This window comes from Heloderma suspectum, chromosome 4 (genome assembly GCF_057233095.1).
Source record: "Heloderma suspectum isolate Gila_16-S chromosome 4, 16-S_ref, whole genome shotgun sequence".
NCBI lineage: Eukaryota > Metazoa > Chordata > Lepidosauria > Squamata > Helodermatidae > Heloderma > Heloderma suspectum.
In genome coordinates, this window is record NC_139461.1 from 4,417,016 (window position 1) to 4,432,133 (window position 15,118).

General features: G+C 47.8%; 1 pseudogene; it reads right to left on the bottom strand.

Annotated features, from left to right (window-relative positions):
• Positions 1–3,750: 3,750 nt before the first annotated feature.
• On the bottom strand, positions 3,751–4,170 carry LOC146346436 (putative aarF domain-containing protein kinase 5 pseudogene; annotated as a pseudogene).
• Between the last annotated feature and the right edge of the window lie 10,948 nt (positions 4,171–15,118).

Genomic DNA, 15,118 nt, shown 5'->3' on the forward strand with positions numbered 1-15,118 from the left:
TGGCTGCTACATTCCCCCCTTAAATGCATAATTTCATTACAATTATAGCATATCTGATAACCATATTTTTAGTTAGTTGGAGTGCTTGAGGCTGCCGTCGACGGATTTTCTCGGGCCACAGGGGAAGAATTGGCACCAGTTCAATTGGCGGCTGAGGCAACATGGGTGGTTATTAGACAAGTTGGCAGGAATGAATGACCAAGTGCGGGAACTACATGTCTAAACCCATCCATGAGGCAAAAGCATGTGGGCATCATTAAAAGATATGTTTTGAATTTTATTACAGTGGAAGGGGGCCAGGGATAGCTTTATATTTTCTGGAAAATTTTTGACAATTAAGCATTCGTGCACACATAGCATTTGTTTCAGCAACGATGGGGGTGCGTAGAGTGAACTCTGTAGGGGGTAGGATCTTTGCAACCACGCCCCAATTAGCATTTTGGGAATAAGTTAAACTTACACCATAAACTCTTAACATGGTATCTTTTTGAATTTTCCCAGGATGTCTACAGACAGGTATTAGGCAAGAGCTAATAAGCCTGTTTGCAGGTATACCTCTTGGCAAACAAAAATGTTTTACTCTCGTGATGTTAGCCAGGTGAAGCCAGTAATTATCAGCAAATCACTGGGACAAACTTCTCCTTCCAGGGGCAGACCCCACTTTTTGCACCTTATTAAGGAAACGCAATGCAACACTACTAACACTACAACACGCATGTTTGATCTTCTTTGGGATCTGACCGTACGCCGGGCAGCTATTCACCTGGCAAGCTGCAGTAGGGTCTAGTCCCCTTCTTCAATTCTCCAGTTGCAGGTCTGACCGTACGCAGGGGGACAGTCTCCCGGTGTGTCCACAGTAAGGTCTAGCCTGAGTCTTTTTACTGCTTTTTCAGAATGATTTTTAAAGGATTTTCAGGATTTCTGTTTACAGTCTACTCTCCCCCTCTCGCTCTCTTGACTCGTGTCCAATGTATCCAGGGTTTAACTCCAGCTGCTTTCATAGCTGTGGGAGTGGAAAGTATGACAGTTCTCAGTCCTCTCCATCTGGGAGTCAAAGGGTTATTTTTCCCTCTTTAACTCATACTTTAACTCTTGGTTGGAAAGGATGAACTTCTGTGATGGGAATGGCTTATTTTCTAAGACAAAGCGAGGCTGGGCTTGAAGAACTTTGCTCAGTGTTTGGACTTCTTGTTTAAGGCTAACGTTTGCTTGCTTTTGATGCCGCTCCAGTGTCAATCATGAAGTCAATGTCACGGCCCCTCTCAAGCTGTCTCCCTCTTCGCCCATTCTGGCCCCTTTGGTTTTCTCCTTTGTATTTGATTTATTTTATTTGGGCATTCATGCCACTAATGTCCATTTTGTTCACACTGGGCACACTGGTTCTTTTTTAAGAATCTTCTGCCTCTGCCGGGTCTTCTTCTTTTCTTTTTTCATCCACATCTTCTTGGGCCTCTGGGTTGAGGGGGGTATACTGGCGATAGGCATCTGAAAGACGCTCCAAGTACGCTCTGGGGCCTCGGTGGCACCTTGCAGCACTTTAGACACTTTGGTCATATTAACTGACTTCTTCATACCTTCCTTTACGGCTTTTAACAGCAGGGTTTGATACTGGGTGAGGCGTTCTAGCCCCACTTGTGTTTTGGGATTCCAGCGGGGGGGGGGGTACTTACAAGGAGACTTTATTGGATAACTTACAGCACACAGGCGTACTTAATGGTTGGATCAGACAGCTTCTCTGAACCACGAGCTATTGGGCTAAATGGGTTTTATACCATACATGTTACCCATGAGGCAGCACAATAATAGCAAGCATTTTCAGCATAGGCTAGAGGTGTTTGGTTCTCAGGCACAGCTTCCTGTAAACAACTTCGCTTCCCAAAGTGCTTGATAACAGTTTTATTTATTAGGGGAAGACAATTTTTTTTCTCTTTCTTTTGCTTTCTTTTTCTTTGCTGATCTGCCTGTATTGCAGATCATGTTTCAAACTTTTTATACAAAACTTTCTGCTCCATGCACCAGCCTTGTCTCTTTATTTGTCTTTTTCAAGTTAAACTCACTTACTTAAACCTTTCTGCCTTACACTAGTCCCAATGACACACACATAAGCAGAGAACAGAAGAGAACAGCAGAGAATAAGATATACAATTGTATGACCTTTGACAAGATAAGGAATTCCTGTGTCTCATCAGCTTACAACAATATATTCAAGGGAGAAAGAGCTCAGCAAGAACATGAAGCATGAGACTGCATGAGGCTACTTAGTCTGACCCCTGATATGGCTGCTACACTATGAAGCAGGTAAATAATTTAAAAGAGCATGTACATCAGTGAATATTACAGATGTTCCAGTACAAAATTTTTATGTGTTATAACCTCCCCACAAAAAGAAGCAACTACTGGACAAGGCCAAAACATATGTTTAAAAGAAGCATTCGCTGTATTGGGGGAAGGGGGAGGAGCAAACCACAGGAAACCACACTGTAAACTATAGAGACTGTAAGGCTAGCTGTGATCTAAATTCCCATGCATTAAGTAACTAACTAACTAAGTAAGAGCAATACGACAATGGAACCAATTCCCTAGGGAGGTGGTGGCCTCTCCCACACTGGAGGCATTCAAGAGGAGGCTGGACAGCCATCTGTCGGGGATGCTGTGACTTGGATTCCTGCACTGAGCAGGGGGTTGGACTTGATGGCCTTAGAGGCCCCTTGCAACCCTACTATTCTAGGATTCTATGATTCTGACTGCAGCACTGGCCCCTTCCTGTAACTTGCAGATGAGGCTGCAATATTCCCAACGTTTTCATGGCATCTATGGGCTGTAGCTGCTGCTGGATGCCATTTTAGGGCTGTGGCAAGCCAATGAACTAGAGGTGGAATGCTGGCCCCCAAAACTGTGAAGAAGAGAGCGACACCACCCCCCGGACTCCTCTGCAACATCCAATTTGGCATCCGCCTGCTGCGAGGCACTGTGGAATGCCATGGGGCATCACATGACACATGGCATGGTGGGTCACTGTGGCCAAGTGACCACCTTGCCACACTACTGGCCAGATAATGTGGTGGGGACGGGACAGAAATATGCAGCCCAAATAGTGGTGCTCACCAGCCATTTTTGGTTTGGCACGAGCCACTCTCCTGCTCTGTGCGAGAGGAGGAGAAGCCAAGCGGAGGAAGCTGTGCTAGGAGTGGGAGGCCATTTCCGCAGGAACACTTCCCTCAGGACACTCTTTTCCTCAGACTTTGGGGGTCAGAGCACAACAAAGCATGGCCCAAGCCCCTGCCTCAAAGGCTGGCTCTCTCCCACAAATTAATGTTGCTCAAGTACATTTCAAGCGGTGTTGCAAGGGCTCTGCTACGAGCCATGCCAGCCAGGGCTTAGTCTGGGAGTGGAGGGGAAGCTCTTCTCCTTGGTGTTGTTCTTGCTGCAGCCATGACTGCAAACCAGGAGGAGGTGCTTCCAAACTTATAGGCTGCCTCACCCCAAACCACTGGAGAGTGCACGCAACATGGTATTTGCTATTGCCAGCTGCCTGTTACAAATCAGAATCATCACAAGAAGCCCAGATCTAGAGGGAAGCAGGCAGTTGCCAGCTCCAGTCTCCTCCAAAGAGCAGGACTCCCACACTTCACTCTAGATCACCCAGAGAGCAGGTACTACAGAGAACAGGTAGCTCGAGTGAGCGAGCTGAGCTGCACCATGCAACAGAAAGCGCCACAACACGCATCCCTCCCAAGCAGCGCTTAGGCTTTAACTGCCACAGGAGCGGCTACTTGGTGGACCAGCGCTGCCACCATCGGTCAGGGAAAGGCCCTTCCCGGACCTCGTTCTGCAGCCTCCGGGGTGCCCTGCCCACCTTTTGGCCATGATGTAGTAGCGGTCCACCGGGGTCCCCAAGGCCACGTTGATGCCCCGGACGGTGTTGATGTTGCGGAAGACGAGCAGCATGGAATGGGGGAGGTCCTTTAGCACTCGCATGATGCGATCAAAGCGGCCCTTGGCCATGTCTTGCACGTAAGCCATCTCCTCTCGCGTCAGCACATTGGACAGCGCCAGCTCTGCCATGCTGATTGGCCGCTGCAGCAGGATCTCACAGAACAGGAAGTAATCCTGGGCTGGAGAGACAGTCAGGAGCTTAGGGACAAGGACCCCCCCCCCCCAGTGCAGCATAATGGCTAAAGGGGTTGGAGCTGGGGCCCAGGAAGGGGCTGGTTCAGATTTTGCCTCTACTATGAACTCAGTAGGCAGCTTTAGGCCAGCCACTGACAATCAGCCGCAGTCCACCCATCTACAGGATGGGAAAAATACTGATCAGGCAGGGCTCAAGCTGGCCTCTCCCCAAAAACAGTGCATAGGAATGTAAAGTGTGTAATATATTTTTCATTAAAATTTATTGTCTTCAGGACCAATAGGATCTTGTGGACCAATGTTTTCAAGAATTTATATTTTTTTCTGTTTTTCCCAAAATAATTTTTAATATTGGCTTTCCCTTAGAGGAGCTTTCCCCCACTTGGTGCCCTACAGATGACTGAACATAAGAGTTGTGCTGAATCAGACCAAGGTCTATCTAGTTCAGCATTCTGTTCACATAGCAGCCATGTGGGAAACCCACAAGTAGGGCATGAGTATAATAGCGCCTTCCCATCCATGTTCCTCAGCAACAAGTGTGCATAGGCCTCTGATACTGGAGGTAGCAAATAGTTATCAGGACTAGTAGCCATTGGTAGCCCTAACCTCCATGAATTTGTCCAAGACCCTTTTAAAATGATCCAAATGTACCATTTATTCCTATCTGTGCTTTCTGACCATTAACCAGTTACTGATCCATAAGAGGACCTCTCCTCTTATTCCATGGCTGCTAAGTTTGCTCAGGAATCTTTGGTGAGGGACTTTGTCAAAAGCCTTCTGGAAGTCCAAGTAAACAATGTCCACTGGATCCCCCCCCCCCCGTCTACATGTTTATTGACACACTAAAAAAACTCTAAATGGTTAGTGAGACAGGACTTTGAACCTCTTTTTCATGACCAGAGCATACATTTATCCAGTCTATGTGAGGGTAATTGAAGACACTGGTTACTACAATGCTTTTCCATTTGGATGCCTCTCTGATTTCATTTTTAGCCATCCCTAATAATGAAAGGTCATCCTGTCCATTTTGGTCCATGGGATGACATCTTTCCAGTTAATAAATTACTTTGGGGACCTGTGATTCCCACAGACAAGGATTCTGTGAAGGATCACAGAATCCTAGAATAGCAGGGTTGGAAGGGGCCTCCAAGACCATCGAGTCCAACCCCCTGCTCCAGGCAGAGTCTCCCCTCTTGGAGATTTCCATTTTGTTTGCCTGTATGCCCTCTTTGACATGCAGAACAGCAGCACTGTCCCCAGTATGCCCATCCTTGTCCTTACTATATACAGTTTGTATCCAGAGAGAACCATGTCCCATGAGTTAGTCTGGGTGAGGACACCTGGCATGAAGTTTCTGCTGGCTGGAACTCAATGGGACCCATCAACGAGGGGCAGGGCAGCATGTGTTATTCCCCCTACTTCTTACGGCTCTTTCATGGTTTTGACATTTCTCATATCTCTTCATCTTAGTGGATAAAGTAGCAGTTACAGGAACTCTGGGGGAGAGCGACCATGTTGTACTTGAGTTCTTGGTTCTAAGGGAAGCAAAAGACGAGTGTAGTCAAACGCGTACCCTGGATTTTAGGAAAGCTGATTTTAATAAACTCAGAACGATCAGTACGGTCCCATGGCAAGCGATGCTAGCGAGAAAAGGAGTCCAAGATGGGTGGGAGCTTTTAAAAAAGGGAAATTCTCAAGGCACAATCACAAGCAATTCCAACAAGAAGAAAAGGTGGAAGACAACAGAAGAAGCCAATGTGGCTTCACAAAAAGCTTAGGGATGACCTGAAAACAAAAAAGGACACATATAGGAAGTGGAAAGAAGGTCAAGCAACAAAGGAAGAGTACAGGCAGGTAGCACAGAATTGCAGGGATGGCGTCAGGAAGGCTAAAGCTGAGAACGAGCTGAGGTTAGCAAGGGATGCTAAAAACAACAAAAAGGCTTTCTTCAGCTACGTGCATAGTAAAAAGCAGAGGAAAGCAATGGTTCTTCAGCTATTAAATAAGGATGGCAAAACGATAACAGATGACAAAGAAAAGGCAGAGGTGCTCAATTCCTACTTTGGCTCAATCTTCTCCCAAAAGAGGGTCTATGATATCCCTGGCAAAGGTGAAGTACAGGCTGAAGGGGCAGGATTGCAGCTTGATATTATATACTGGGATCAAGGAATACCTCTGCATTCAATATGCCAACAAATCTGGAACACTCAACAGTGGCCACAAGACTGGAAAAGGTCAGTTTACATTCCAATTCCAAAGAAGGGCAACGCCAAAGAGTGTTCAAACTACCGCACAATTGCGCTCATTTCACATGCCAGCAAGGTGATGCTCAAAATCCTACAAGCTAGGCTTCAGCAGTATGTGAACCGAGAACTACCGGAAGTACAAGCTGGGTTTAGAAGAGGCAGAGGAACTAGAGATCAAATCGCCAACATTCGCTGCATCATGGAGAAAGCAAGAGAATTCCAGAAAAACTTTTAAAACTTTCCTACTTTGGCTCAGTCTTCTCCCAAAAGAGGGTCTATGACCCCCCTGGCAAAGGCGAAGTACAGGCTGAAGGAGCAGGATTGCAGCTTGAGATCGATAGGCATATGGTCAAAGAGCACCTAATTACTTTGAATGAGTCCAAATCTCCAGGGCCAGATGAGCTGCATCCTAGAGTCATAAAGGAACTGGCAGAAGAACTCTCAGAACCGCTGTCTATTCTCTTTGAGAAATCATGGAGGATGGAGGAAGTGCCAGATGACTGGAAGAGGGCGAATGTGGTCCCTATCTTCAAAAAGGGTAAAAAGGAGGAACCTGGGAACTACAGACCAGTCAGTCTGACATCAATCCCAGGGAAAATTCTGGAGCAGATGATAAAGCAATCCATCTTTAAGCACCTTGAAAACAATGCAGTGATGACTGAAAGCCAACATGGATTTGTCAAAAACAAGTTCTGCCAGACGAATCTGATCTCATTTTTTGATCAAGTCATCTCCCTTGTGGACTGTGGGAATGCTGTAGACATAATAGACCTCGACTTCAGCAAAGCTTTCGACAAAGTGCCCCATGATATCCTGATGAGCAAACTAGCTCAAAGTGGGCTAGATGAAACAACGATCCGGTGGATCCACAGTTGGCTATAGAATCGGACTCAAGGAGTTCTTATCAATGGGACCTTCTCAAACTGGGGAGAGGTAATGAGTGGGGTACCGCAGGGCTCAGTCCTGGGCCCAGTGCTCTCCAACATTTGTATTAATGACTTGGAGGAGGAGGTGCAGGGGATGCTGATCAGATTTGCAGATGACACAAAATTGGGCAGGATAGCTAACACCTTGGAAGACAGAAACAAAATTCAAAGTGATCTTGACAGGCTGGAGTGCTAGGCAGAAAAAAACAGAATGACATTTAATAGGGACAAATGCCAAGTTCTGCACCTAGGAAAAAGAAACCAAATGCACAGGTACAAGATGGGGGATACGTGGCTCAACAACACTACAAGCGAGAAGGATCTTGGAATTGTTGTTGATCACAAGCTGAATATGAGCCAACAATGTGATATGGCTGCAAAAAAGGCAAATGCTATTTAGGGCTGCATTAATAGAAGCATAGCTTCCAAATCCCAGGAAGTACTAGTTCCCCTCTACTCAGTACTGGTTAGGCCTCATCTGGAGTACTGTGTCCAGTTCTGGGCACCACACTTTAAGAAGGATGCAGACAAACTGGAGAGTGTTCAGAGGAGGGCAACAAAGATGATCAGGGGACTGGAAACAAAGCCCTATGAAGAGAGACAGAAAGAACTGGGCATGTTTAGCCTTGAGAAGAGAAGACTGAGAGGAGATACGATAGAACTCTTCAAGTACCTGAAAGGTTGTCCCAGAGAGGAAGGTCAGGTTCTCTTCTCGATCATCCCAGAGTGCAGGACACAGAATAATGGGCTCAAGTGACAGGAAGCCAGATTCCGGCTGAACATCAGGAACAACTTCCTGACTGTTAGAGCACTAGGACAATGGAATCCATTCCCTAGGGAGGTGGTGGGCTCTCCCACACTGGAGGCGTTCAAGACGAGGCTGGACAGCCACCTGTCAGGGATGCTCTGACTTGGATTCCTGCACTGAGCAGGGGGTTGGACTCGATGGCCTTGCAGGCCTCTTCCAACCCTACTATTCTATGATTCATGCCAGATGAGCAGAGCCTGTTTGCAACAGCATCATAATCTCTGATCTCACTGCAGACCTTTTCATCACGTAGAAGCAAACTTTTCCCTATTTCTCTATTCACTTGCAAATCTCTGTCACGTTGTGTATGTCAACCAATAACTCTATTCCTTAAGTGAAGCAATAGACTCTTGGGTCTATTAGGATCTTCACCACACAGGTGAGTCTAGTACTCAGTCAACCCTACTGAGAATGCATCCTCCCATCACTTCTGAGCAGCATGGTGAGAGGGCTGGGGTGTAGCAAACATGGCCCAGCTCTCTAGCCGGGCTCATTCACATTTCTAAATGAGCAGGAGCTGTTTGTCTTGCAGTGGGCACAGAGAGAGGACCAATGTATGGAATATGTGCATTTCAAACTGCAACAAAACAATACTGCATTTGCCATTTTAGCCTTCCCCACCCTCATGAGATTATTTCAGTGAATGCCCCAGCTGACTGGGGTGGTGAAATTTAAAAAATACCTTTGTCCTGACCAGTGTAGAAGCAGGAAGCAAGCAGAGCAGCCCAGGAGATGAGGCATGTCCTGCAGCAGCATCCAGCCCCTGTAAGTAACAGTTGTCCTCCTCACAGCCCCTCCTCCCCGGCCAGCACAAGAAGTTCCGCCTCCCTCTGCTCAGGTTGAAGAGTTGCTCTCCAGCCTTGGCAACTGGTCTCTGATCTCGCCCCGAGAGTAGGAGAGAGGTGTGCATGTGTACCAGGTGCTTGGAATAGCGGATGGCGAGCTTAGTGAGCCATCAGTGGTGAGCATGAAGGGCCAGGCCTGCTGAGAGAGCTGCTTTGCCTCTGTGCTGCATGAGGTGTCCAGGGAGAGCAGGCAGCGCAGGGGGCCTCCGGCACAGTACAAGGCACACCGCAACACAGATTTTCCAGAGGGGCAGCCATGTTTGTCTACTGCAGCAAAAAGCACAGAAGAGTCTGGCGGGACCTTAAAGACGTAACACATTTATTCTGGCACAAGCGTTCGTGGACTACAGCTCACTTCATCAGACGCAGCTTTCTTGAAGCTCAGAAAGGGCCAGTCGGGGCCTTGGGTGATAGGCAGTAACTGGCCTGTCTTGGCAAGAGAGAACCCTTAGGCATTGGGTGGTGCAAACTAAAGGCAGCCGGAGAAAGCCCAGGGTCTGGGCTAGAGCTGCAGGAGGTTTGGCAGCTGTAGCAGCAGCAGCAGCAGGAGAGGTGGAATAGGAGAGCTGTTATGGGACAGTGGACAGCGCCTGTTTACACACTATATTACTACTGTATTTCTATTACACTCTGGAGCACAACGGCAGCTGCCTTTAGACAGGCCCCCACATTTCTGACATTCAGTCGTCTTCGTGGGACCCATCTCTTCACACAGGCTTTCCCTGGAGGGTAGCTGAGCCAGCTGTGGTCTGTAGTGCACAGTACAGCATGAAGTTTTACTGCCGATTAGCTTTTATTTATTAATGTATAGTTTTATTGCTATGTTGTATTGTTGTTTTGAGAGTAATGGCAATGTATGTTCACCACTTTTATAACTGTGTGGAAAGCAATGTATAAATCTGAGTAGTATATAAACATAATATGCTGCCTTTCTGAAACTTAACTAAATAAAAACCATAGTCAAATGAAAACTTTAACATAGTAAAATGTTAAACAATACTAAAAACCATAACAAGTAAAAAAGATGTGTCTTGACCCACTTCCTGAACGCGGCAAGAGTGGGGACCAGTCCCACCTCCAAAGGGAGTGCATTCTAGAGTTTGGGAACAACACAGGTGAAAACCCTTTCCTGTGTGCCCGACAAGTGGGCCTCTGCAAGAGAGACAGCCAACTTATGCCGGCACCTCCAGAGTAGCCCAACAGAGCAATGCAAAAGGAGAGGGTCACCATCCTCTCTGCCTACTGCCCATTGATGACATGGGTATTAGCCAATAGAAGCCTGAGAAACTCTCACAGCCCCAGTATAACCAGTACTCCAAACAGCAACACTAGCTCTGTGTGTATTTATGGGTGGGAGAGGGGATAACGTTTTCCCAATTAAGAAATATTGCACTTTGTTGCTGGGAGGACATGACTTCCCTGCAGCTGTGCTGCCATACACCACGAACCCAACAACAACTGCAGCCAAAATGACCACAACTGGGCAGGGCCAGAGAGGCTGTGGAATCTCCTCGCACCACAGTGGTTGTGAACGCCCCCAGAGCGAGCGAGGCCATGTGGCCGTTCCCTTCTGCTTAGGGCTTGCAAATGAGGGCGGCCCAGGAGCGGCCCATAGTGCCCCAGCGGTGCCCTCCCCATCAGGCCCCACGGGATTTCCCGCTGCCAAGGCAGCCCCTCTCTGTTGCTGGGGGTGGGGTGGCGGTGGCTCCTCTTCCAGGGCAGCCTTGCTGCGCTCCAGTCTCCATGTGGCTTTGTCCTTTCCAGCCTCACATCACACAGCCCCAAAGGTTCCAGAAGCAGCCTGCATCACAATGGCCAGCTGTGTCACTGGCACCCACCCACCCACTCACCTGGCCAGCTGGCCAGCCAGCCAGCCCAGCAGTGGAAAGGAGAGGGGAGCACATGGCAGCATCAGCCCTTGCATGGCCCTCTGAATGACACTCCTCTGGGGCACCCGCAGGCAGCACAGTCTCCCCCCTCCACGACAACTTTCTGGGGATGGCCGTTGTTGCTCGCTACCATGAACTGCGGAAGGAGATCGAGGCACTAGTCGCAGAGAACGAGGAGCTTAAGCAACTGGTGCAGCTGCTGCGGGAGAACCAGGAGCTCAGGACTGCCCTCCGGCGCAACGAGAGCTCCTTGCTGCCAGTTTTTGAGTCTTCCAGGATAAATGAGCAAGGTATCCCTAATCGGGAGAGGGGGCAGAGAGACTCAGGATGTAAGCAGGACCCTTGGTCCCAAGAGGGAACCATCAGGCTCAACCTGGACTGGAGGCTGGGTGGGTGATTCCAGGCCTGAAGTTGATCCCAAAGCCAACGGGGTCATGGGCCGATGCAAACCCACATGGCTATACATTGTGAGTGGGGCTGGGGCAACGCAAACAGGCCACGTGGAGTGCTTCACCTTCACCTTTGGGTCATGGCCAGAAGCTGATTGGTAGAGGCAAGTGGAGAGGTGAGCCTGGGGCAGTTACAACTATGTCCATCTGTTATGGGTTATGTGGTCCTGTCACACATGAACACGACCAGCACATGTTCGCACAAGTACGCTTTCTGGGGAGCAGTATCAGCCATGGCTCAGTTCCCTGGCCCCTGCATGTGTGCTCCACGGTGAATGTCGATGTGTTATGCAATGCACACTGTGGTCCCTACCCTGAAAGGCCTGGGGGAGGAGGAGTGTTTTCCCCTCTTATGCTGGTTGGAATTCTCCTCTCCCACCCCCTGTGTACCTGGCATACCTGAGGCAAGAGCCATAGGGCTTCCCGGAGGGTCTTGCCAAGATCCACCAGCTCAGGGACATGAGCCCCCAGCCTTTCTCTGGGCTCCTGCATAAAGGGTGGGAATGTCTGCGAGGGCAGGATCTGTATAGGAATCAAGCCGGTGGGCTCGGTGAGGGGCAGGCAAATGCTGGCGCTGGTCCCAGATGCTGTTCACTCACAAACAACAGAAAAATTAAATTAAATTAAACAACCCATTTTCACAGTAAGTACATACACTCATACTCCGGAGTCATTAGACCCGGCCACCCCAACAGTTCTGTCCTGTTCAGCCATTGCTTTCGGAGTTCTGGGTCAAGGAATCACTACAGTGAGAGGATTAAATTGACAAATGGGAGTTTATCCCCCTCCCCCAATTCGACCATTTTTGGCGCAATTAACTTGTTCACACGTGTTTATTTCTTTTTCTTTTTGGGTGCTTCTCAAGTGCACAAATATGTTCGTAATTTTTTTTTAATTCCACTGGTCCTTTCACAAATGTACAGATTCGCCTCTCCGCTAAGTACAGTGTGTAGTAGTACGTTGCCTTGTAAATGTCAAGTTAAGCTTTTTAAGGTCACTGTCAATGGAGTAAGTAATTTAAGTGGAGTAAGTAATTTATAAGGACATTTATGAGAAAATTGGCAAGGTGAATGTGCTACTGCAGACTGCACATAATGGACAGACAAATCTGTGCATTTGTGAAGGATGGGCAGGAAAAACAACAGAAAAAACTTACAAACATATTTGCATATTTCTGAAGCACTGAAAAAAGGCAGCAAACACATTCAGGACATTCCCAAGTGTCATTTCTGTATGGGAGGAGGGGTGGACATCACTGACTAGCGAGATTGTGAGGAGCAGCCAGGGTTTTCATCTCTCTTGCCAGGAGGCTCTGTAGCCCATGCCAAGAAGCTGCTGACAAGCCATGCTACTGGAGTCACATGTCACCTGAGAACAAGCCACCCTCAACAGCCCAACAACAAACCATGGGTTCTCAGGGTGGCTTGTACATGGTTAACAAACCATGCTGAATTGTCCATGCCAGGTTCGGATGTCATGATAAACCATGCTGACAGAAACAAGGCTCACAATCCACTATAGCTTATCATGTCATAGAATCATAGAATGGTAGGGTTGGAAGGGGCCTAGAAGACCACTGAGTCCAACCCCTTGCTCAGTGCAGGAATCCAAGTCAAAGCATCCCTGAAAGGTGGCTGTCCAGCCTCGTCTTGAACGCCTCCAGTGTGGGAGAGCCCACCACCTCCCCAGGTCATTGGTTCCATTGCCGTATTGCTCTAACAGTCAGGAAGTTTTTCCTGATGTTCAGCCAGAATCTGGCTTCCTGTCACTTGAGCCCATTATTCCGTGTCCTGTACTCTGGGATGATCAAGAAGAGATCCTGGCCTTCCTCTATGTGACGACCTTCCAAGTACTTGAAGAGTGCTATCATATCTCCCCTCAGGCTTCTCTTCTCAAGGCTAAACATGTCCAGTTCTTTCAGTCTCTCCTCATAGGGCTTGGTTTCCAGTCCCCCGATCATCTTTGTTGCCCTCCTCTGAACCCTCTCCAGTTTGTCTGCATCCTTCTTAAAGTGTGGCACCCAGAACTAGACACGGTATTCCAGATGAGGCCTAACCAGTACTGAGTAGAGGAGAACTAGTACTTCCCGTGATTTGGAAGCTATGCTTCTCTTAATGCATAGCATTAATATGCTATGCATTAGCATATTAATGCATAGCATTAATGCATAGCCCCAAATAGCATTTGCCTTTTTGGCAGCCACATCACATTGTTGGCTCATATTCAGCTTGTGATCTACAACAATTCCAAGATCCTTCTTGCTTGAAGTATTGTTGAGCCAAGTCTCCCCCATGTTGTGACTGTGCATTTGGTTTCTTTTCCCTAGGTGCAGAACTTGGCATTTATCCCTATTAAATGTCATTCTGTTGTTTTCTGCCCAGTGCTCCAGTCTATCAAGATCCATTTGAATATTGTTTCTGTCTTCCAAGGTATTAGCTTTCCCGCCCAATTCTGTGTCATCTGCAAATCTGATCAGCATTCCCTGCACCTCCTCCTCCAAGTCATTAATAAAAATGTTGAAGAGCACTGGGCCCAGGACTGAGCCCTGCGGTACCCCACTCGTTACCTCTCCCCAGTTTGAGAAGGTCCCATTGAGAAGCACTCTTTGAGTCCGATTCTGTAGCCAACTGTGGATCCACCGGATCGTTGTTTCATCTAGCCCACTTTGAGCTAGTTTGCTCATCAGGATATCATGGGGCTCTTTGTCGAAAGCTTTGCTGAACTCAAGGTATATTATGTCCACAGCATTCTCACAGTCCACAAGGGAGGTTGTTGTTGTTGTTGTTCAGTCGTTCAGTCGTGTCCGACTCTTGGTGACCCCATGTACCATAGCACGCCAGGCCTTCCTGTCCTCCGCTCTCTCCCGGAGTGTGCTCAGGTTCATATTCATTGCATCGGTGATGCTATCTAGCCATCTCATCCTCTGTCGTCCCCTTCTCCTTTTGCCTTCAGTCTTTCCCAGCATCAGGGTCTTTTCCAGAGAGTTTTCTCTTTGCATTAGATGGCCAAAATATTTGAGCTTCAGCTTCAGTATCTGTCCTTCCAATGAGCACTCAGGGTTGATTTCCTTTAGGATTGACTGATTTGACCTCCTTGCAGTCCAGGGGACTCGTAAGAGTCTTCTCCAGCACCACAGTTCGAAAACATCAATTCTCCGGCGCTCAGCCTTCCTTATAGTCCAGCTCTCACAGCCATACATCACTACTGGGAAAACCATAGCTTTGATTAGACAGACCTTTGTTGGCAAGGTGATGTCTCTGCTTCTTACTATGCTGTCGAGGTTTGCCATAGCTTTCCTCCCAAGGAGCAAGCGTCTTTTAATTTCATGGCTACAGTCACCATCTGCGGTGATCTTGGAGCCCAAGAAAGTAAAATCTGTCACTGCTTCCATTTCTTCCCCTTCTATATGCCAGGAAGTGATGGGGCCAGATGCCATGATCTTCGTTTTTTTAATGTTGAGTTTCAAACCAGCCTTTGCACTCTCCTCTTTCACCCTCAACAAGAGGCTCTTTAGATCCTCTTCACTTTCTGCCATTAGGGTGGTATCGTCTGTTACCTGATCAAAAAATGAGATCAGATTCGTCTGGCAGGATTTGTTCTCGACAAATCCACATTGGCTTCAAGTAGTTACTGCATTGTTTCCAAGGTGCTTACAGATGGATTGCTTTATCATTTGCTCCAGAATTTTCCCAGGGATTGATGTCAGACTGACTGGTCTGTAGTGCCCAAGTTCCTCCTTTTGGCCCTTTTTGAAGAAAGGGACAACATTAGCCCTCCTCCAGTCATCTGGCACTTCCCCCGTCCTCCGTGATATCTCAAAGAGAATA